Here is a 23,996-nt window from a genome sequence, read left to right on the forward strand (position 1 = left end):
GATGTTTTCAGAATGTTGCCAAGGTTAGAGATACAGGATTTATCTTGACCTTGATGTCAGGTTTGTGTTCCTTGGCATTCTAAATTTAGAATGAATGGGTGGTTTATGACTGTCCAACAGAAACTTATCCTCACCTGAACTCTAACAAGCGGAAAAAAAAAAAGACACACAGGGGTTCTATTTTCTAAGAAAAATCCATACCTAAAAATAATATCTCTTAGGTTTTGCTCACGGTTATCTATTTTCTTGCCAGTATTTTGAACATAATGAATCTAGATAATAAAATATTTTCAGAAAATATTCTATGTATGATTATTTTGCACAAGTGCACTCAAATCCTTATCCTATTTTTTGAAAGTTAAATTTTGTAATATCTTTTCCTGTAACTGTATTCATGAAATATATAGTTAAAATGAGCTAAAGTGCTTTTGCTTTTAATATACTTCTGACTTTTCCTTAATATTTTAGATAGTGACTATTAACTGCAACTCAAAACAATAACTTCTTTAAACCGAGCAGATTTTTATTTCCCAGTAATCCCAGAAATGCACTGGCTGTGAAATTGTAAATTATCTTAAATATTATCACAGAATATAAGACTATGTTATATTTGCAAGATTATTTAACTATTATAGCTATATACTTGCATATATTATATAGCTTATATATAATCCTGTATTCATATCTGTTATAATTATTACATAATAAAACATTGTCATATATCTATAGTTATATAAAGACTATAATGATTAACATGAGGTCATTCATTCTTATTGTTACTTGAACTACCAATTTTGTAGCTATACAATGCACACATGGTAGTCACAGTGCTGAGCAGCCATTTACAGTGGGCAGTAATAGAAGAGAAGAGATAGTGGCAGTAGCAATCACTGCATGCTCACGGGACATCTCAACCTTGAGAAATAGGTATGATTGCAAAGATATCTGCTGGAGTTATCTTTCTTCTCACAAGCAAGCAAAAACAACTTCTTTAAAAAGAGAAATGAATAAAAGTAGCCAGGATATCCCTTTGGTAGTGAAGACACAAATCCACTCTTAGAGTTGGACTAAGAGCAAAAGATGCCTGAGGAATGCATTTAAGTCCCAGATACTTTATTTGGAAGGATCTCCTGCTAAAGATGGGCTAGCAGTTTCCCTTCACCGGCCAGTAAGCTCTGGAGCAGCTTCTCTAGGATTCTGTCCACAAAGATGCTCATCAGGCCAAGCCTGTAGGAGACAGCATGATTAGCTGTCCTTCCATTTTTTAAAAAGCCTATGTCTTTACCTTTTTTATATTTTATTCAGAAGAGTGCACAAACATTTGGGAAAAATAAAAAAATGTAAAATCAGGCAAAAATGTCCAGTCATCCCACCACCCAGGGCACTGTTACTTTTCCTTCCAGAGTCCTCACCCCTGAAAAAATTACCTTTCTGTTTTGCAAAGATAGTAAATATTCCTTCTACTGGGTAACTTCTGAAGCTAAAAGTGCTATCAAACTCCCATACCTTCTGTCTACAATGCTACCAATATATGACTGTTTTAGACCATCATATTGCTAAAGTGCTGAAATGGCTATTGTTTGTCCCTTCAGTCACCAAGACATGCTGAGTCTTCACAGAACCTGTGAGGAAATTTCTCTCAAGGATCTGGGCACAAACCAAGAGTTCAGAATTCCAGCATTCCTTTCTCTTGTCCGGAATGGAAGTAAACAGATTTTTTTCTTGAGCTCTTTCCCACCAAGCTCTTTTCAGTGTTGATGTCTCGTGGTGAGGGTGGCCAGTGCTAAAGATTTGTCTTAGCAAAAGAATTTTGATGGTAGTCATGGAAGTGTGTGGCAATCCACTTCAAATGACTCATGAAGCCATGATATCATGACTAATGCTAATATTAACTAGAAGATACATGGATAAAAATTATGTGGTTACTAGTGTGTAGGAACACAAAAGAAATTTATCTGTAAAATATAAGTGCAGTTTATAACCCTGGGAATATCTCACTAAAGTGCATTAAAAATACTTTTTGATCAAAATTTAATAGACTCTCAATGAGTTGACTATGTAAACCCTGTGCTACTTCTCCCCCCTCCACCGAATACCTAAGTAAACTTTACTTTTCAAGTTAAAAGGACTATTCTAAAATTTCTCATTCTGAATGCTCTAAAATGCCCAGGTTCAGAAAATTAAATTACTCCATTTTTTATCTGCTTGAGATCAGCTCTGCTTCCTCTTTTACTTTGTGTTTACTTTCCTGCAGTAGCTGACATCAAAATGTTTTCTGGAATGCTAGGACTAAATAAGTTATGCTTAACTCAATATCTAATATAAATAGCCCTGGGGAGCGTCAGCGACACAATCATAAAAGCTATAGTTTCTTTTAATAGCTTGCCACACTTTGCTGATATAGTATTTCTCTAATCACCAATCTTTATGTGCCTTCCTGACCTTGGAGCTCTCAGCTCAAATGGCTTTGTGGTATCAAAGGACTATGTCATTGGAAGAGTGAATGGCTTTCATTTTTCCCCTTGAAACTTCCGGTTCCTGGCATCTGTAAAGAATTACTGTGAGTGGTGTTTTGCTGCCTTGCGGCCACTGCCCTATCCAATGGAAGTGACTTTTCCCAGAAAGGTCACAGTGGTCAATAATAGGTGGATATTGCATTCAGGGAAGAGGCAACTCTGATTTCTCTAATTTTTTTCTGTTATAACGTTGACTATGCTTGCATCATATTAGTTGCTCAAACTCCAAGTCATAGTTTGTTTGCAAATAGTGCAGTAAAAAAGGGTGTACTCTGTCAAGTAGTAAAGCTAAAAGGTTTGCAACAAAATTCATAAAATCATCCTAGTTTGTGGGAAAAAATAAACGTCCCATTTACACCTTATAAAAGAGATTACTTTTTGGCAGCACACATGAATTCATCTCCATAATCTGATAGCATCTCAAACGTCCACATGAAAGTGTGGCAGTCACTCGAGTCTCAAGTCCAACGTCTGTCCACGACTGTGTCAGCCACCGGGCAGTCAGTGAGTCCCGCACTTCTGATTCATGGCTTATTTTAAACCTGTATCTTCCAGCATAAATATGTCTTAAGCTTTCTGCCTAGGCAATAGTGTGGGGATTGCAGCATTCCAGGATGCTTGGAAGTTCGGGTGACAGATAACACTTCCAAATGTTCCAGTGATTCAGTGAGTTGCTCCTAAGTAATTTCTTATCTTTGCTCTTCTATAGATCTTAAAAGACAGTGGTAGGGTAAAAGCATATGTGTGTGTAGAAATAAGAATACTAGCAAGGTCTGTGAAGTAATTTAACTTGTTTCCAAAGAGATTCTTGGTATAAGAAGTGTGTCTTTCAAAAAAAATCAGTGTAGAAAGTAATCACAAAATTTAGTAGTGCCTGTATGACATGCACTCTTATCTACATATTTATACAAAACCAGACTGTGTTTTTACTACTCTAACGAACACCACATACACTTATACCTGGAAATGTACATTGCCTAGAATTTGCTCTAAATTTTTTGATTTTTTTCCCATAACTGGTTCTTAGATCATTAGATATCACTCAATGATTCTAGTTAATGCTAATTTATTTTGTATTTTATATATATTTTGCTGGGGATTAAAAGTAGAAAACAAAAATCTCTCATCATTCAACAAAATCTTCTGCTATTTTGGAATATTTTATCTGGTTTTTATGCTTATTTTATATTTAAAATACAATGAATTCTTACAAGATTGAATTTTTATTACTTACAATAATATAGCTTTTTCTGTTTATATTTTAGTATTAGCCATGTTACTGAATATTCTTTGAAACAACACTTTTGTGGGATATCTAGAATCCATTAAGGGAATACATTGTTTAAAAAATATAAGTGATAGATGATGACTGTAGAATGAAAGCAAGCTTGTCCTGACATTGGAAGGTACAAGAATGTTTTTCAAAAGTGTCTTCTTTCTGGCAAGGTAACTAGATTAAAAGTTTTGGAGTTTTAGAACAATTAGAGGACTTGGATATGTTTTCTTGTACAATTAATTCTGTCTGTGTGTGTGAGAGACAAGAGAAAGAAGTTGTTTGAAGTCTTCGGCTTCTCTGATGAAACACACTAACATCTCATGAATAAGCTCTCTCCTCTTTACTGTCCTCATTTGACAGCCTCTAAACATTTTCCTCACTGCCCCTGAGGCCTTAGACGTGAAGACTAGTGACCATAGAATTGCCATCCTAGAATTCAGTTTCCTGAAAACAACTGAGGTGCTGATCTGTTCATCATGATGAGATCAAGAGTGAGGTTCTTTCTCACCTCAGTGTGGACTAGTTTTCAATTGCTCCATGCTTTAGCTGGATTTGTCCTCACACTGGCAAAATTGAACTGGCTACCTTTTGCTCTGTAACAAACCAGTCTGAAACGTATTAGCTGAAAACAATAAATACACATGATTTCTCATGCATCTTCTGATCAGTTGGTGGTTCTCTGAGTCTGCTTTGGATGGCCTTTTCTCATGTGGCCAGGGAAGTTGACTGGGGGTCTGGAGGTCTCTGTCCATGTGAGTGCTTGTCCTCTAGGTGGTGGACACTGGTGTGATCACATAGTGTGATGCAAGGGTTCCTAGAAGCCCGAGGAGGTGACACACATTGGCAAACACTTTTCCAGGGTCTGCTTCTACTATTCCTGGCATTATTTCATTGGTCAAAGCACATCCCTTGGGCAAGCTCAAAGCCACCATTTAGGGGACTACTTAAGTCATGTTTGCAGGATGAAACTGCTACATATACAATTGCCATCTTTCAAATTTCTGCAATCTATTTAAATTCAGCAAAGAACCAAGTTTAACAGTCATAATGGCTATTGAATTCAGAATGCTGTGAAATCTATATTAGGGCCAATAAACTTGAATATATTGAAAGTTGTTTATGAAAAGGACCTTGCCATGATATTTCCCCCCTTTTGAAGCAAAAACAAAACAAAATGAAACAAACAAGCAAACAACTCTATGAGGTAGATTTTTCTCTCAGTTTTAGTAATATTATTCTACTTATTTGACATATTTAGAATAATGAATGCATGTGTTTTATACAACTGTGATCTGCCATGCCAAAAAAGACATTTAAATTCTCATATTTGTCTTGTTATGCCATCTGTTTAAAATTAAAACAACTCATCACACCCCAGAAACTCAACTGATTAGTGTTACATGTATTTTCAGATGAAGGCAATTTCTTACGGATAGGTTCTTTTAATTAGCCTCTCTACACACACAATGTATACTTTTTGAAACAGAAATAATGTAATGTTTCAAACTTGTAGTTTTTGTCTAAGCCATACCACCCCGACAACACCCGAACATGTCAAAATTGTATTTTTAGTCAGAATCAATTACAAATATTTTCTCATCAAAGGAAGACAGAACTCTAGATAGTATGTAGATACAGGGACTTGTTAATATGCATGTTCATATATGAAATCAATAGGGAGCATCCATTATTTATCCAACGATATCCCAGATTCCCACGTGTCTGTGGTATCCTGCACATATGACTTCCCATACCTCCATCTGGAAAGAATGGAGGGAGGAACATGAATATTGGAGACAAATATGGGTTAAAACTCTGGCTCTGTTAATTACTGTGTAGCCTTGAATAAAATCCTCCAATTTTCTGTTTCCATAGGGATGATGTAGAGTTAAATAAGGCAGCGATGCCAAGGGCAGATAGAAAATCTCAGTAAATGGAGCTGCTTTCCTTCTCCTTTCACACTTTCTCTAACTGTTTAGCTTCTAGAACCAACTACTAATAGTAATGGAAATTTTTCTGAGAAGTTGCACATTAGGCACTGCTTAAAAGCAAGGGGGAAGATGCGTTGTGTGACTGCTTTGGAGTGAATGTTATGCCCAGGTAATCAGCGCCTGTGCCATACCCATCTTCTCTCCAGTTTTCCTGTTTGCCTCTTCAGGGACCTGCTAAATTTTCTTGTATCCTGATAACCAGGTTGCTCTGGCCCTATTGCTTATTATTACTCCAAGAAAAAGACACTCAGGGATCAAAAGTACAAAAGCCAAAACCTTGCATGAGTTTGTGGATATGCAGTTGCACACAGCACCCCCAGAAAATGCTGGGGTGAGGAAGATGGAAGCCTGTGCCTGCCATTCTGCACAACTCCAGGGGTGCTGCATTTAAGGCTCTGCCTCTCTGGGATTTCAATTTGACTTTTCACTGAACATTTGATGGCTTAATTTTTCAGTGGGTCAGAATCAAAAAACATGTTAGCACAACCATGAAACTAGCCTGAGAGAACACAGGGACAAGTTGATTAGGACTAAAGAGGTGAGACGGAGGGAAAGGTGTGCCTGGGTACCGTCACAGGGTGAAGTCCCCGCATGGAAGGTGGCAGGTTGGAAATCTGCATCGTAACAAGCCTGTCAGGAATCAAGGACAACTCTGCAGAACAATTAGAATTAACATTTTACTCTGACATTTATCAAAATCTCTGCTCACATTTTACTTTGTAACTGAGGTTGTAGTTTTGTCTCAGAATTTTGCAAGTTGTTTTGCAACTTTAAACATCCCTTTGTAAGGCATGTACCTCCTGCTGTAAGCATAAAGCAATTGGTTCTTTTCAATCTTCATATCCCATAGGAATCCTAGACTTTTTCCAGTTGAATGACAACATATTTTGAAATCTGTATATACTATGCAAATCCTAAATGTACTCAACTGATATAACAATTCAAGAAAATATTAAGTCCTTTATGGTAAATAACATCTGTTTCAATGACCTTCAAAACTTATTTCATTTTATTCTTTTCCTAAAACTCTCCAAAGCTAATCAAAGATAAGACACTCTGCGAATTGTATTATTTCCTTAGCAATAAACACAATTATGATTTTATAATGTTTATTCTATATAAAACAATATTTCAGATATATTCCATTTCTGAACAGAAGCTCAGAAAAAAACAAAAAGTTAAATGTATTATGATATGATTTCCTGTTTCCATCAAATCCTTATAGATATTTATATATTAGAAAGGACAGTTCCTCCCAAACAATAAATTTTTGTAATTATATACATTAAAATGTATCAATATGGGTAAAAGAGCATTGGTGGATTACTGAGAAAATTAAAAACTGATATTTAACAAAAAAAAGATATATTAGAAAAAATTTGCACTTCTTTCTGAATCATTCATCCACTTCTCTAATTAGAGGTACAAATTGGCATATTTCTTATTGCATGTTTTAATATTATCCACTTGGTTTAGACCTAGTGATCCAATGTATGAACTACTGTAGCATATTTACAGAGGAGTCCAAAAGAAGGACAGCAATAGACATTGTCAGCAGAAAAGTGGAAAATAAAAGGGATAAAACTGTGATACAGGTCCTCTCCTCCCGCTGTCCTGGCACTGTGGCCTTCCTACACCTCTCTCCTGAGAAGAACAAACACAGTGTGAACATTAGAGCTGTTCTTCCATTTTTTCCCTTTATCTCCCACAACACAGACACATATTCAGTCTACCTCTAATTTTAGCTTTTTTCTTTGGTTTGTTTCCATAAGACTAAAGGCCAAGCCCTGACCTTGTCTAACCTTAGTAAATATGGCGTACCTGCACTCTTGGGCTGGAGGAGGGTGGCTTGGGGAAAAATTATGTCAAAACCAGTTCTGCAAAGCAGAGTACCTGGTTCTACCATGGAAGTGTCGTCTGTTCGATCTTAATGACCCAAGAGTGTCTGGTGCTGTAGTCAGAGCTCAGAGATACTGTACACTCTAGCTGGCCTGCCCAGAACATGGGCATGGCAATGTTTACCCTGGCTTATGTGGACAAAGACAGGCTTACAGTCACATACTCGGGGCTCAGATGCCGTCTCCGTTTTTGCTCATAAATGGTTTCCTCTCTAACTTGTTCACTTTGGAGGATTCTTGTCTTTGCTTGTTTAGAAATACTAGAAGTAGTGTGGCTTCTCCTTTCCTTTTATGACTTCAAGTTTCAGCACTCTTCCATTTACCCAATAAAGCCCATGTTGCAATCCATGTTCTCTTCAAAATATCAAGCAGTGTTTCTGCCCCCTTAATGGAATTCGTTCGTTGGGAATCTCCTCATTGACGGTCATATCCTTGGGTAACAACTGCACATTCTCAAATCACATTCTTATCTGCTCCCAATGTGGTATTCTTTTCCTTTCAGGGCTTCAAAAATGGGACAAACACAGCATTTAGAGCAAGGATAAAATCCAGTATTCAAATTTTAACTTACCAGTGGTTTCAATATCTAAAGAAAAACTAAGTCTGACTTTAAACATCTGAGGAGGATGAGAGGGGTTTTCTTGCATTTCTACACTGGATAATAAAAGTAAAAATTTAACTCCATGTAGTCTGTCTATCCCTAGCAGCAAAATACTAACTCAAAGTCCAGTAAGTTTTTATTGTGGGGCTTTCCTAAGTTTTATACTATTTTGCCCTCTACTTACTAGATGCCAGTAGCACCTCTTCCCCACCACCATACCAATCAGGATTATACATATACCTATATATATACATCCTTCTGGCATTGTCAATTGTCCCTTTTGGTACAAAATTCTGCCCCCACCCTACCTCAATGAGACAGAGCATAGGGCCTGACTCCGTTCATTTATTCACATCTACTAATTACATGGGGCCACATTTTCAATCCAATTATTAATTGAAACATATAATCATATTTATGAACTGAATAGTTAGTTTATAAAATGTTTTAGACCTCTGGGCACTATGTTGTATTTAACTGGAACAAAACATACACATATATACTCAGTAGTTAAATTAATGCTGCAACTGAAAAGGATAATCTTATGGATATCTGACTAGACTTGGGTCCTTGAAGGCTTACAGTCTGACCTGCACACTTGAAAACCTTTTCCCAGAATTTCTCCTATGACTTGAAAACACCCCATCTCACTTTGCCTTCACATCAACCTGGTCCTTTGTTCATATGGTAAGATGTCCATTGCTTCTGAAAGCCTTCTTCTTTTTTCTTTCCTTTCTGTGAGCAGCAATAAAATTTCCAAATTGCCACAGCAAACCTTAATACTTGTGTAATAAGCTTCCCTGTGCATGCTAATTGCATATCTGATTCATTTTTTGCCTGCAAAATTAAAGCTCCCTGAGGTGAAGGTCTTTGTTGACTTTTAATACCTACTATGGATCAAGGAAACTTATTTGTAATGTAACGTGTACTACATAGTTGATAACTAAAAACGAGAACTTTTGTTTTATAAAGTGCTTGTTTGCACAAATTTTATTGTTTCCCACTTTTACCTTGTACTCATTCCATTTTTACTTGACTTCATTTATGTGCAAGACTAGACTGGGTTAATAGACAAATGGACAAAAAGTGAATACACAGGTCTTATCCTTACATAAATCACAATCTAATACTAATGTTTCTCAACTTGAGAAGATTCTATCTCCAAGGGACATTGAGTAATACCTAAAGACATTTTTTTTTTCTAACTGTTCACAATTGGCATGGGTTTCTACTGGCATACAGTGAGTTGTAGTAAAGGATGCTACTAACATCCTACAAAATATAGGACAGAGCTCCACAGCAAAATGTATTTGTCCTAGAATGTTAATAATGTTGCAGTGGAGAAGACTGGAAAGAGAAGAGCAAGTAGCCAATAGTTTACTAGAAAGTAATGCATGATAGGAGAGGGTTAAGATGCCATGAAGGCCTACAAAAGGAAAAGGGATTCAGAGCACATGACTGCAAGGCAGAGAGAGTGCCCTAGGGAACTGACATAGTCTTGGTATGCAGCTTGGGAAGCAGCAGTATGTGAGTAAAGTATGAAGAATTGGTTACCCCCAGCAAGAAAGTGTGAAAATAGTGCCAAGAGCTAGGGTGGAGCTGCAGGGAAGCCAAATGTCCAATGTAAGCCCAGGGAGGAAAGTCTGCAGAGGAGACCTAGGAAGGGTAGATGGCATGGAATGCTGTTGGTGTCAGGAAGAGAATCAGCAGCTGTGAGCAAGAAAATACAGAAACGATTCTTTCACAGCGGGAAAGATGTCACTGGTAACTCTAAGCTGTGAAATCTCAACATATAGAGGTCTTCGAAATGATAGCAGATAGATTGTCCTAGACAGAGAAGAGAAGGGAAGGACAGGGGAAGTGTGGGTTTCTCTTCAGGAAGTGTGCTGATGATTATTTGTAGAAGAGAAAAATTGAAGATTGTCTAACAGTTTAATAAAGGATGCAGTCCAATTGTTACAATTATACTGAAATAATATATAACCACAAACGGACATGTTTTTGAGAGACAGATACTTCAGACTATGGGAAAATGATCACAGAGTGTGAAAAGACGGAGGCAAACTGTGATGAGGTACAATATGCAATATTTTTATAGGTATGAAAAAAGAAAACTAAAAATTCCATAATATTAGCTGTTGTCACATCTGTGTGTTCGATATTATGGGCAATTACCCTTTTCTTCCTTGAATATTAATCTCCAAATGTCCTGATAGGAGCATGTGTGAATTTTAAAGACAAAACAAAAGAAAACAAAAGAAGTTTGGTTGAGAAAGAACAGAGAAAGTACAGTTACTTCTGGCAGTGATTTGAAGGGGACACCGAGAGGGGAAAGGAGTGTGTGCGTGTGTCTGCATGTGTGCATGTGAGCCTGTATTTGAGTTGGAAGCAGTGAGAGCATTTTTGTAGGTTGAGGGGAAAGAGCTGGTGCAGCGCCAGAGGTTGAAGATACAGGACCATGGTGATTGATGGAGCACCTCCCTGAGGAAGCCAGAGGGATGGAATCCAGATCACAGGTGGTGGGATTAGCCTTGGCTAGGAGGAGAGACATCACTTCAATTGAAAAATGAGGAAAAGAGGTAAGGATGGATCCGGGTGCTGATAAGAGGGTAGAGGAGGGGCAGGAAGTTGAGGGAGTTGCTGTCTGTTGGCCTCTATTTCCTTTGTGAAGTGAAAGGTGAGGTCATTTGCTGAGTGGGGTCAAGGGTTTACAGAGAATGATGGGGATCTGGGAGAGCCCTGAAGAGAAAGAGGGAGGAAGGAGACTTGGGAAACATAGGTTGCCGAGCTGTGTTAAGAGGCTGGCTCTGGCTGAAGGCTGAATTTTTAACAAAGGGCACTGTTTGTATAGACTCGTGTTTTCTCTAGCAGCATGCCGCAATATTAGTTTAAATATAAAGCAAATAGTGGTCCTGATCATAGGTTGCAGATTTTGCAGAAACAGCAAGACTGAGCATAAGGGCCTTCTGCATGATGCTCTGCACATGCACTGTTTTCAATGCCTTAGGTGAGAAAAGCTAGAATTTATGCTGGAAAGGAGCAGAAGTGAAGCCAGAAGAGGATTCAAGGGAGTGGAAGTCACATGAGATCTAAAGATAGGAAAGAGGGAGTGAGAAAACTTTAATAAGGAGAAGCTCAGACTGGATGGGTTATAGAAGGGCGGCTCTAGGGCAGGGAGTGCCAGGGGAGTTGGAGGTGCAGGGAGCGCTCCTCTAGCTCTTCCGGGGTCTCTGCCAAGTCCTCCGTTAGTACGGCCACGGGACAGTAAAAGTACAACTGTTGGTTGGATGTGGCGTGCAAAAAGCACTAAAAGAAAAAAAGACCACAACTGTATAGATTAACTCTTTTCCCCCTTTACACACACACACACACACACACACACACACACACACACACATTGATCTAAAAATACAGCAAATGTTTAAATCTGGAATATTATTACAGTAAAACACAGTGCCATAGACACCCCTTAAAATACTGCCCCTTACTTCGAACACACTTACGCCTTTGCTCTTGCCACTTTCTGAAGCACCTCTGGAAGTTCATTTTTGTCTTTAGTTGCATTGTTGTGGCTGCTTCAGCGTCCTGAATTGATTCAAAATGTTTACCTTTCATGCTCATTCTGAGTTCGGGAAAGAGCCAGAAGTCCCACAGTGCCAAATCCGGTGAAGAAGATGGATGAGGACACACTGTAATGTTTTTACAAGCACAGTTCTCCATTGAATGGCACTCAACAGCAGAATTCATGATATCTTTGATCACACCTCATAAAGACATGAAAGAAGATTTCTAGAACTGCTTCAGAAAGTGGCAAGAATGATGGGACATATATGTGTTCTCTGTGTATGTACAGTCAGTTCTCCATTCAAGGGCTTATATCCATGGATTCAACCAATGTATGATCAAAAATATATGTTTTTAAAAATTATGTCTTTATTGAATATGTCTGGATATATTTTCCTATCAGTATTGCCTGAATAGTATAATATAATAACTGCATATTCTACTGGCTATTATAAGTAACAGAAATGATTTAAAGTACACAAGAGAATGCATGAGGATTGTATGCAACTACCATTTTATATAAGAACCTCAAGCATCCTCAGGTTTTAATATCTGAGAGGATACTGTTACCAGTTCCACATGGGTACCAAGGGACAACTGTGTGTCATTTGAAATACTACTCAGGAAATAACTTGGATGTTAAAACAAACCTCCCAGCCAAGTGAAAAGAACACTAGGGCCGGGCGTGGTGGTGCATGCCTGTAACCCCAGCACTCGGGAAGCTGAGGCAGGAGGATCATTGTGAGTTCGAGACCAGCCTGGCTATAAAGTGAGTTCAAGGCCAGCCTGAGCCGAAAATCGAGACCCTGTCTCAAAAAGACAAAAAGAAAAAGAAAAGAAAAGAACACTAGGCCTTGTTTGCAACCTAGATGTTTAACTGCTCTATGTCCGAACAAGTGACATTCACATTATTTTCTCATTGGTAAAATGGATTAAATTGTGTCTACTTAATAAGCATTTTTAAGAACTAGATTACAATTTAAGAACATATGAGGGTTTTAAAAGTTCATATATTATGGTTTAATTCATCTGTTCAACAAATGTTGATTGATTGAACAATATTATGTTTGTGTGTGTAATTAGAGAATATAATCAAGAGCAAACAGACACACTCTTCTCTCTCCCATGTTTAGAATCACTTGGGCTCATTTAAGGGATCATAGTAAAAATAATCTGGTACCTTTCTGGCCCTGCAAGTCTGTTTCTCACCACACCCTATGACTTACATATTCTTCTAGGGACCACTTAGATAAAAGAATGTCCCTTAAGAAATGTCATTGAAGAAAGATTTTAAGTACTTATGATCATAATTTTTACATGTTTCATCTTCTGCTACTTTTTTATCTGTTTAATTATTTGAAATCTTGAACACAAGTTTATAATCTGTCAAAATAATTATTCCCCATCCTTATATACACATGGACACATATACCTACATGTACATAACTATACACACAGATGCAAGCAAACACATACATAATATACACATAAATATCCTGTAAAAAATTCCTGCATAACTGAAGCCCAAAGAAGATTAAATATTCAGAATATTGGCTCATCAACATTCAGCATATTGGGGATAGTGTCTATATTACTACATCTCTTCATCTAACAGATGGCTGGCAATCACATCTCAGAGCCGAAACCACATCAGATGCTCTATGATAAGCAAAGTGAAATTTTATATGCTACTCCCCTAGCAAGGGAAGCATTTGAGTTTATGTCACAACAAAAAGCACATGGAATAGAGAAGAACTCAGTGTAGTGCATCTTATTACTTTACTATTTATTGATAAAGACTAATTATACATATTTATACAGGTAAATAAATATGAACTGTAAACTAAATAATGTAACACATTTCAAATTTGTGTATAGATTATGACTTCCTAAGATTAACAGTTTGTTTTATGCATAATATGAATATTCTCTGCAGACAAAATAACAATTGTTAGTATCTCTGAGTGCTTAGAATATGCCTCACGATGTGCTAAATATTTCAAATGGATCATGTCATTTACTATTGACAACAAATTTTATATACCATTATTATTCAAAATCTGAAAATTCAAGAATTTGAGAAACTGAGGCTTCAAGTTTTTAAATTAAGCCATATGGCCATAATCCCAGCTACTGTGAAGGCTGAGAAAAGAGGATTGCAAAGAAACACTGGGAAATTTAGTGAAAATCTGTCTCACAATAAACAAGCAAAAGATTAGAAATGTAATTCAGTGAGTGTACTGGGTTCAATCCCCAGTAAAGGGGCAAAAAGCTAAGCAACTTGTTTGTCATTTAATGGCTCCTCATTACCCCCAGGTAGACAGATGTAGAGAGAATACCAGTTTATCTTCCAATTTAAGTGGTCATATGGAGTCTACCTAAGTATTCATAGGTTCATCTTCCTCTCTCCAGCTCAGCCACAGTGCTAGACTGGCAACTGGCAACTGGCAACTGGATTGATGACGCATTTCCTGCCTGTTGTTAGTAGTCTGACTCCCTGGGTTTATCTGTGACTTCACACACAAATGAAGTGGTTGCTCAGTGACTACAAATAAACTCATACTACTGTTGATTAGTGTCAATTGGCAGCCTCCTGTTATCACAACAATCCCTTACACAGTAACTCTGGAACACGAGCTGACTCACTGCCTCTCATTCTTCATTCTTCTGAGTATTCCCTGAGGAAGGCTCACATTTTTGGGAATGAATCTGTGCTGACAGCCACCTGCACCTACTGTGAGCTGCCACACCCACCACCACTGCTCACATCCAGGTGCTGCCTTACAGGTCCTCAGACCTTCACAATTCTCAGGGTCCCAGTAAGCTTCATATCCCAGATCCTCAATGACATTTTCTCCAAAAATAACACCGTCCTTCAAATTCTATTCTAGTTTGCCACCAAATGTCCAAAAGGAACCATGCTTATGCTGTGGTGCATAAAAACAGCTCTCTCACCTTTTGTCCGTCTCAAGGCTCACATAACCATTCAGTGAGACTCAGCAGAGAGCAGACCTGTTTGGTATTCTTCATTCCCTGTCATTTCTATCTCTTCTCTGATCTCTCACCATAACTCCTCTTCTTTCCTTTGGTAAAAGCAATCAACCAAATACGAGCCTAACTCCTCTTGACCAATATAATGTCCAGGGGATATAGAGGGCTGGTGGCTGCCCCCACCACGGACTGCTCATGGTTCATCTGCTCTGCCTGCAACCAATGTTTGAAACAAACATAGTTCACCTAAGCTGAGCCACACTAATTGCTCCTTAAATGCAAATACAATCATGTGTTCCACTCCTTTAAACATATCAGTGATTCTTCACTGTCTGCAAGGTGAAGTTAAAACTCCTAAAGATGGTTGCCAAGGTATTTCATTAACAAGACACTCAGTTTTTTTCTCCTCCTAAATTTATTACCAGTCTTCTCCATCAAACTCACTTGAAACTCCATGTATGAGAGAAATAGTGAGCTCTCACCTGCAGAATTATCGGAGGACATGCAAAGAGCCACATACTATTGTAGAAGGCCATGTTTACCAGGCCGGCACTTTTAACAAAAATGCCTGCTTCTTAATGCCTGTCAAAAAATAAAATAGCTACTTTTTACTAAATGAATGATTTTAAATAAAAGGTACCACCAATGACAAACTTAGTTCTCATCTAAGCATGATGAGAATGTTTTCATATTTACTTACATAGTGAAAAAATAAATGAATCACTAGGCAGATGGAACATAATGCCAGTAAACAATAAATATTGCAGATTCATTAGAAATAAATAAGTTAGAAATAAAAACAAGTTGAGTTTGGTGATAAACATTTGCAATATATTTACTGCACAGTTTTAGACTTCTAAGCATAGTTTTCAAGAGCAATTTTGATACTTTACAAATCATAATATGTACAGAATAAAACATTTTAAGGAATATGAAATAACTTTTAACTTGAAGAATTTATTCATGTAAGTCTGAAACTATCCTGAAGAGACTTATTTTGTTTCTACCTATTCTACTTAGAACTGAATCTGTTATACTATTATAGTACCAGAGAAGACCTTCAACTCAGTTTTGAGCAGTGTCTAACCATATTATCCAGTTGTTCTCTGTTCCATTTGAGGAGAATAGCTACAACTCAATAGCTGAAGTGAATCCAGTGTGACACTAAAGTAACAGAACTTGTATGGAAGGACTTCAGAGTCTGATGTTCAGCGAGTGGCAATTCCTAAAAATATTTATGAGAAGTGAATAAAAAAGGAACATTTGTTTTATTGATACATGTGAACAGTGTACAGCAATTAATGAGATCATTTAGCAAAATCTGCACACCTGTGTCTACTACGGGCTGTTATTTATTTAAACTGTGTTCTTAGGATAATGGTTTTATAATAAGAAGCACAGGTTAGTTGCTAAAAATTATCAAACCTCAAGACTGACTGCAAGAAATATTTCAGAAGCTACACATTAGAACCTATATAAGAGAGGCAAAAAAGAAACATGTGAGGGTATATATGTTAATTAACTTGATGTAGCCATTGCACAATGTATACTTTTAGCAAAACATATACCATAAATGTATATAATTCTTACTTTTTCATTAAAATAAATTTTAATATAAGACTAGAGACATAATAGGCTTTAGAGGGCTGTTTTAGCACCCTGATAACTCTGCATGACATTAATACATGAATCTTTATTCCTATTAAACATAGTAAAATATAATAAATATATATATAAAGCTAAATATATGCATAATTCTGGATAAGGAGCAAAATATGCACAGCAGCTGAGAGGTGCTGATATTAGGTGGTTGCTGACATGGACAACACTGAAATGACAATGGCGTCTGGGACAGAGGCATTAGTCATGGAGATCACAGTGAAGTCAGAAGACTAGTCTAACAGCCCCTTATATTGTATTTTGGAATAGACTCAATCTAAATTTTAAAAAAGAATTTAAAATATAAAAATGGTACATTTTTAATGATTAATTTTCTTAACCTATATGGAGAGATATATACTACTTGAGTTTGAATAAAATACTGATTAATTAATGCTTGTGCAGATAAGCCACTTTTTCCAGAAGAAAAAATAGCCACCACCTACACATCATTGCTTCATTTTATATTTTCTCAGTGTTTAAAATTTTTTTCAATTCATACATTAGTAAAATGGTAGAGGTATAATACAAGCCCAGGACAATATTTCTCGCTGTTGTTTTGTTTTTTGAGTCCTTGCTCTTCTTAATAACTATTTAAGATTAAGCAACCTACTTTAAGATTAAGCAACCTACTGCTGATAAAATGTAGGTTATTATTCTGCTAACATGATCATTTCAAACATAAATCTAGTCTTATGAACTCTATCTAATATACAATCTCCAGTTCCAAACTCCTGGAAGCAAAAACTGTTCGTTGACTTGCCATTGCTCTTAGGGTTAAGACTCAGCCTTTTTGACAGGACAAAACCACCTCATGGTCTTCTCCCATCTACCTCTTTTCCCTAGCTTGAGCCAGCTGCCTCCTCACAGTAGGCTAGCCATGCTGTCCTGCCCTGTTTTGTGGTACTGACAGCATACCTTACAACCAGGGAGAGTCACTTCCAGATGGTGTTCCCTCCACTTAAAACATTCTTCCCGCTCCATTTGCTGAGCTAAATCTATCTCATTCTTCATTTTTTGGCTGAAATATCACTTCCCCATAGAAGATCTCTGTCTCTGTCTGTCTCTGTCACTGTCTCTCTCTCTCTCTCTCTCTCTCTCTTTCTCGGGTGGTGCGTTATGTGTTTGTTTTTGTTTTTTGTTTTGCAGCACTAAGGACTGCGCTCAGGGTCTTTGCACTGAGTTATACATCCATACATCCCCAGCCTTTTTTTTTTAAAGAGAGGGTCTTGCTAAATCACCAGTTTCCAGGGCTGGGTTTGTACTTGTGATCCTCCTTCTTCAGCTTCCCAGAGTACTGGGATTACACATGTATGCCACCACTCCCAGTTTAGAAAAGCTTTCTTGACTGCTCTAAAGTTAGAAAATGGTTCTTGCCCTTCCTAGCTCCTTCCCAGTGCTGTTTCACATTTATGGTATGGAACTTTGATGCACATTTGTCTTCTTCATTATCCTTGCAACTCCCTTTAGAGGAGTAGTTATATCTGTTTTGTTCCTGTTTATATTTTCTTCTAACACAGAACATTAATAAGTATATAAAATGAATGAATGGTTAATTAATTCAACTAGAATCAACAATTACAGAATTATCTGAAATTCCAAGTGCTTTACGACCTTTGTTTTTAACCTTGAGGAAATCCTTAAGAAACGCTTCCATTCCAAAATTACAGTATTTTGAGATTTATTATGTTACACTCATCACAGCAAAAGTATCATAGTACTATTGTTAACTATGAGATTATGGAGGAAGCAAGCAATTTTAAACTCTGATCTACAGTGACAAGTATTTATTTAAGATATTTCTTTGCATGCTATGGGTAGAGCTGTGTGCGTCCTCAAACACTTAATCATTTTAAAATGAAAATGTTCTTTTTAAAGAGGATGCTTGCGGTCAAATACCAAAACAAAAACAGATTAAACAATGGTCTCTTTGTTTTGTCTTTTTTTGTTAGCCTAACATTAAGCAGGGTTCTATCAGCAACTGGCTTCTATTTCAGTAACAAAAGAGACTTGAAATATCATGCCTTTGACCCAGACATGCTTTAGGAGAAAGGGTAAAATAGAAATAAACTCAAACATTATTCAGAGTTTGACATGTTTGGTAATTTGTGTACAAGCAACTGGATCTAGAGTGTAGTAGTGAAATGTAAGTGATTCTCCTATGTTGAGCAAAATGCTTTCTCAGGCTGAAAGGGTGTAAAGATGAGTGCTTGATTCTGCAAGATCTCTGATTCTACTTACTTGACCCAGTTTATGTTATACCAGAATCCATGGGTTTAAAATATCTTATCATGACCTACTATCAATGTTAAAACTGTTACATTGACAGAGAAACCTAAAAGTTGTAATTACTGGGCTTTTATTATGGCCACTTAATCTTTTCTTAGAGCTGTGCTTCATACTATTCTTTTAAATTAATGACCCCCTTGATGAAAGCCATGAACTGGCTTCAGAAAAGCTCACAGGTGCACATTCTCATACAATTAGGCAAACAATCTCAGGAGTTTTATATTCACTGGGATTCTTCCCTGGATCCTAGACTGAGAACATCTATTCAAGATAAATCCATCCAGTTCATGTGTCTTAAATAGCCATGATTTATACTGCTTGTCATCTCTCTCATTATGATTTATTTTATATCTGGACTATAATTATCAAAAGGGAGAAATAAAGGAAATGCTCAAGAGATTCATCATATTCAAACAAAACTTCTTCTTTCCCACTTTATCTTCAGGCTATTATTTCTAGCCCAGAGCTCTATTGTTCATCCTGTTCTGTCCATTGGCTACCAACCAGACAGAAGATGCTAGTCTAGGCCATTGTATAATTTCATCTTCCTCTAGGCTGTTACAAAATTAAAATAATTTCAATCTGTTCTCTTGAATGTTTTTTTCTACAGGCGATTTTTAAAATGCAGAAGCTGAAAAGCGACTGAAGAAACAAAAATATCCCTTGTTTTTTTTTTAAGTTTTCTATTGTGAAAGAAATTAGTCATTGTGGACTAGTCACTTATTTAATTTCAAAATTTGAATGTGGTTTCTTTTGTATTCAGTAATGGCGCAAATTTTCCATCGATTTAAAGGGATCATTTTCCAAGAATTCTCCAACTAGCTGGATCTTAAACATTTCTAAAGCAACCATCTTTTCAGATATATATATAAATGCATAGTGCAACCAAAGCAGTAATTCACTTTCTCCAGGAACCCTTATATCAGGACATATTTACAGTTATACCTGAGCTATTTGGAAACTCTGTCCAAAGGATAGTAACTTTTACCAATATTCTATCTACCCATTGAGGAACAATCTTGTTAAATAGATTCAGCTTCACAATAATTCAATACAATATTAGGGAAAAACGAGCCACTAACCCTTAATCCAGAATCATGGGTTAACTGACTCCTACACCTTCTCTCACTGTATACACATATAACTGCTGTTACTCTTGAATCTGATTTCCTCTGGTTGTGCAGGTGGTGTTTTAGCTGGAAATTCTGTAGGATTCAGTTACCCACACCTCTGCCTTGTGAGCCACATTATTGTTTATGGAGTCCTCATGATGTGAACGTGAAGATAGTATCTGATAAGGAGTAAAAATTTTACTTCTTGTGCTGGCATGTGTGTGTGTGCACATGTGCGCATGTGTATATTGTCTTTGTTGGCATGCAAAATATGGTAAAGACTCATGTTTGGAATAAAAATTCAAGAAGAAGGCTTACTGGAAGTGACCACTGAGTATACAGGAGACAGTATTTCATCTACTGTGAGCCTGACCTCTGCTACAAGGGACACTACTTGGCAATGAAAGCAACATTGGTAGAAAACACAGCAGTGAGCACATTTTGCTATTGCTGAATGCAGTTTCTCCTGCACACTTGAGTTCAGAAATGCTGCCATTGCCGTGAGAAAAAAGTAGTAAGAAACATCTTTACATGTTTGTTGAAAGACTATTTATACCCCTAAATTTTCAATACCAAAGGAGTGTGTCACTTTCCAATTTGTATTTATTGGTCTACAATTCTTTGAATCACAAGCAAAAAATACTTCAGCATAAATACATCTGTTTTTTTTTTTGTTGTTGTTGTTGTTCTGTTTTGTTTTGTTTTTTCTTACTCACAACCTTGTGCTTGCCAGGCAGGCGCTTTTGCTGCTGAGCTAAATCCCCAGCCCTATACATCTATATTTTTATAATTACATAGACACACAAAAATATGAAAACATATATGCAAATATACTACCATATCAATGTATTGTTATAAAATACATAAACTGAGTATTAGATAAAAGTGAAATACATTATTTTAATGTATATTTTATTTTGAGTTAACAAAATGAACTTTTTACAATATGATGAAAAATATCATTTTGGTAGCTTTATTAAAATATACTCATTTAGTGCAGTGTAGAATTCAGTGATTTTTAGTATAGTCAATGGAAATGTGCAGCATCTCTGCAGTCAACTTCAGAACACTTTTACCACCCCAGAAGAAGCGCTATGTCAATTAATATTAACATATGCCTCACAACCACTAATCTTTTTGTCTCCATAAATTTGTCCAGTTTTCATAGCTTATATGTAGAATTGTGAGATATGTGGTCTCTTGTAACCGCCTTCCTTCACCAGCATGTTTGCAAGTTTCATCCACACTGTACAATCAATGTTTCTTTCCTTTTTATGGCTAGAAAATATTCTATTATATGGATATACTGTATTTTATTCATCCATTCTTCAACTGATGGAAACGAATTATTTCTACTTTGGGTTTTCATGAATGCTAATGCTATGAATACTCATGTATAAATTTTTGTGCAAAAATATTTTTCAAAACATGAATATTGCTGAAATTGTTGATTCGTATAGTAACTTTACATTTAACTTTCTGAGGAATTACAACTGTTTTCCAAAGTGGCTGTACTATTTTACATTTGCATCAGCAGCCTATGAAATTTACAATTTCTCCACATCTTCCCCCAACACTTGATATTATCTCTTCCTAATACAACAATCTAATCCATGTGATATTTTATTTCTTTGTGGTTTTGATTGGCAAAGCTCTGATGGCTAAAACTGTGAAGCATCTTTTCATTTGCTCAGTTTTTTAAGAGGCATGTCTCTTCAGAAACTTTACCCATTTTAATTTGATTTCCTTTTATTACTGACTTCAGAGTTGTAAGAAAACTTTCTATATTCTTGACACAAGTCTTTTATCTCACATATGACATTCAGATATTTCCGACTTGTGAATTATATTTTCACTTTGAATCACAAAAGCTTTTAACTTCAAGGAAATCTAATTTATCTATTATTTTTGTTCCCTTCTGCTCTTGGTTTTCTATATGACTATGTAGTTCTTTTTTATTTTGAGAATTCTCTAATTTCAGATATTACCATTAGTTCTGTCATCTATTTGAAGTTAATTTGAGAGTACAGTGTGAGGAAGGGCTTCAGCTTTTCTCTTTTGCAGGTACGTAGTAGCAATTGTACAGTTCTAGTTCCATATGCTGAAAAATCTTTAATAGAGGGAGAATGAAAAAAATCTTTTTCCCATTGAATTGTCTTGTCAGCTTTGTTGAAAATCAGTTGTAAAGGTTTCTAGAATCTCAGTTTAATTCCACTCACTTATCAGACATGATAAAAATACAGTGAATGTTTAAAAAGATATATTGCTACTAATCCTCAAAAGACTCCCCCTACCTTCTCTTCAAACACACTTATCCAATCCTTTTTGCCACTTTCCGAAGGAGTTCTGGAAATCCTCTTTCATGAATGTCTTTAGTTGTGCAGTCATGGCTGCCTTGATGCCTGAACTGAATCAAAAAGTTTACCTTTCACAGTCATCTTGATTTTCTGGAAGAGCTAGATTTGCACTGTTAGGTCGAGTCAATAAACTGGATGAGAACACACTATCATTTTTTTTTTTTTTTACAGAAACTGCCATAAGTGTTTGATCAATGTAGCATGATCATGAAATACATTTAATGTTTAAATTTAAAAATTACAGTAAGACACAGTGCCATTAATCCCTCTTGTTTTGCACATACTTAACCCACCATTCTTTTACTGTAATAAGGTTTGTGATTATTTTTCTTTAAACATTCACCATACCTTTTGATCGCCCCTTGTAGATGCCTGTCTTTATGCCTGTTTTGGCTATGGTGGCTATATAATAAATTTTGAAATCTGATTCCCCTTCCTACCATAGTACATCTCCACTGGATTTATACTATGTGATCCTTGATGTAGAAGCTGGGTGTAAATGATGCTGTCAATTCATCTTTCAATTACTGTTATAGTTTACTTATCTTCTAGTGTTTTATTTTAAAATGAAGTATATGTAGAAGCCTATTGTTTTCTTCCATTGTAAGGGTTTCTTACTGAAATCTCTGGTAAAACAGATGGGCTTGTACCTATTGATATGTACAAATTTTTAAGTATGCATATTTAAATTTGCTTTTTCTTGTTTCAAATTTTTAACTCAACTTCCCAATTTATATCCTTCTGCATTAATTTCCCAGTCTTCTCACTGCTTTTTCATTGAGATGAAAGTATGATAATATGCTTCATGTATGAGAAAGAACATGTGATGTTCATTTTTCTGTGTCGGATATTCTGATGCCTCCACCTTTGCTCTTTTTGGCCAATACTACTCAGGCCATTCTGGACATTTTGTGCCTCCATGTGAATTTTAGTATTTTTTTCTAGTTCTATGACAAATGTCATTGGTATTTTGATGGGAAATGCATTGAATCTGTAGATTTTGGGGGGTAGTATAGATATTTTAAGAGTATTCATTTTTCCAATCTCTGAATATGAGAATTCTCAGTTTTCTACTGCCATCTTGAATTTCATCAGTGTTTTGTAATTTCAATTCCTTAATTAAATTTTTACCTAGTATACTTTACCTTATTTTATTTTATTTGCAGTTATTGGGGATAGGATTGCACTGATTATTTCTTTCTCAACAAATTCTTTATCCATTGGAAAAGCTACTGACTTTTTATGTTTATTTTGTATCCCGTTTTACTAAGTTTGCTTATCAGTTCTTACAATCTTTTGGTTGAGATTTTTCTGTGTATACCATCTGCAAACAGGGATAATTTGACTTGCTCCTTTCCTGTTTGTAGGCCTTCGATTTCTTTCTGTTGCCTGACTGCTTTGGCTAAAACTTACGCAATAATTGAACAAGAACTATGAGAGTAAATACACTTGTCTTATCCTACTCTTACAGGAGATGCTTTCAGCTCTTCACCACTCAGTTTGTTGGCCCTGGGTTTGTCATTTACAGCTTTTAAAATGTTTAGGTATGATTCTTTTTTACCTCATTTATTCAGGGCTTTTATCATGCAAAGATATTGAATTTTATCAACTGCTTCTCTGCATCTGTTCAGATGATTATGTGAGTTTTATCTTTCATTTTACTTTTGTAATATACTATGTATGTGTATTGAACCATCCTTATATCACCAGAATGAAACCTATTTGACCACTGTATATGATTT

At 36.3% G+C, this 23,996-nt stretch overlaps 1 protein-coding gene and 1 long non-coding RNA gene across 5 annotated transcripts in view; one reads left to right on the forward strand and one right to left on the reverse strand.

Moving 5' to 3' along the window:
• Positions 1–23,996, forward strand: part of Hdac9 (histone deacetylase 9) — an 885,718-nt gene that overhangs the window by 589,299 nt on the left and 272,423 nt on the right. The window lies entirely within an intron of this gene.
• LOC102025330 overlaps positions 6,932–23,996 on the reverse strand; it is a 28,021-nt gene continuing 10,956 nt past the window's right edge. Inside the window, exons 3-4 of one of the 2 annotated variants that reach the window (XR_001232740.1) lie at positions 15,320–15,419; positions 6,932–8,185 (exon numbers count right to left, since the gene is read on the reverse strand). This is a non-coding gene — a long non-coding RNA (uncharacterized LOC102025330). The remainder of the gene's footprint in view (positions 8,186–15,319; positions 15,420–23,996) is intronic. The other variant, XR_259855.2, reaches the window with a different exon arrangement.

The sequence above is a fragment of the Chinchilla lanigera genome, unplaced genomic scaffold, assembly GCF_000276665.1.
Source record: "Chinchilla lanigera isolate Chin_1 unplaced genomic scaffold, ChiLan1.0 scaffold00009, whole genome shotgun sequence".
Taxonomy (NCBI): domain Eukaryota; kingdom Metazoa; phylum Chordata; class Mammalia; order Rodentia; family Chinchillidae; genus Chinchilla; species Chinchilla lanigera.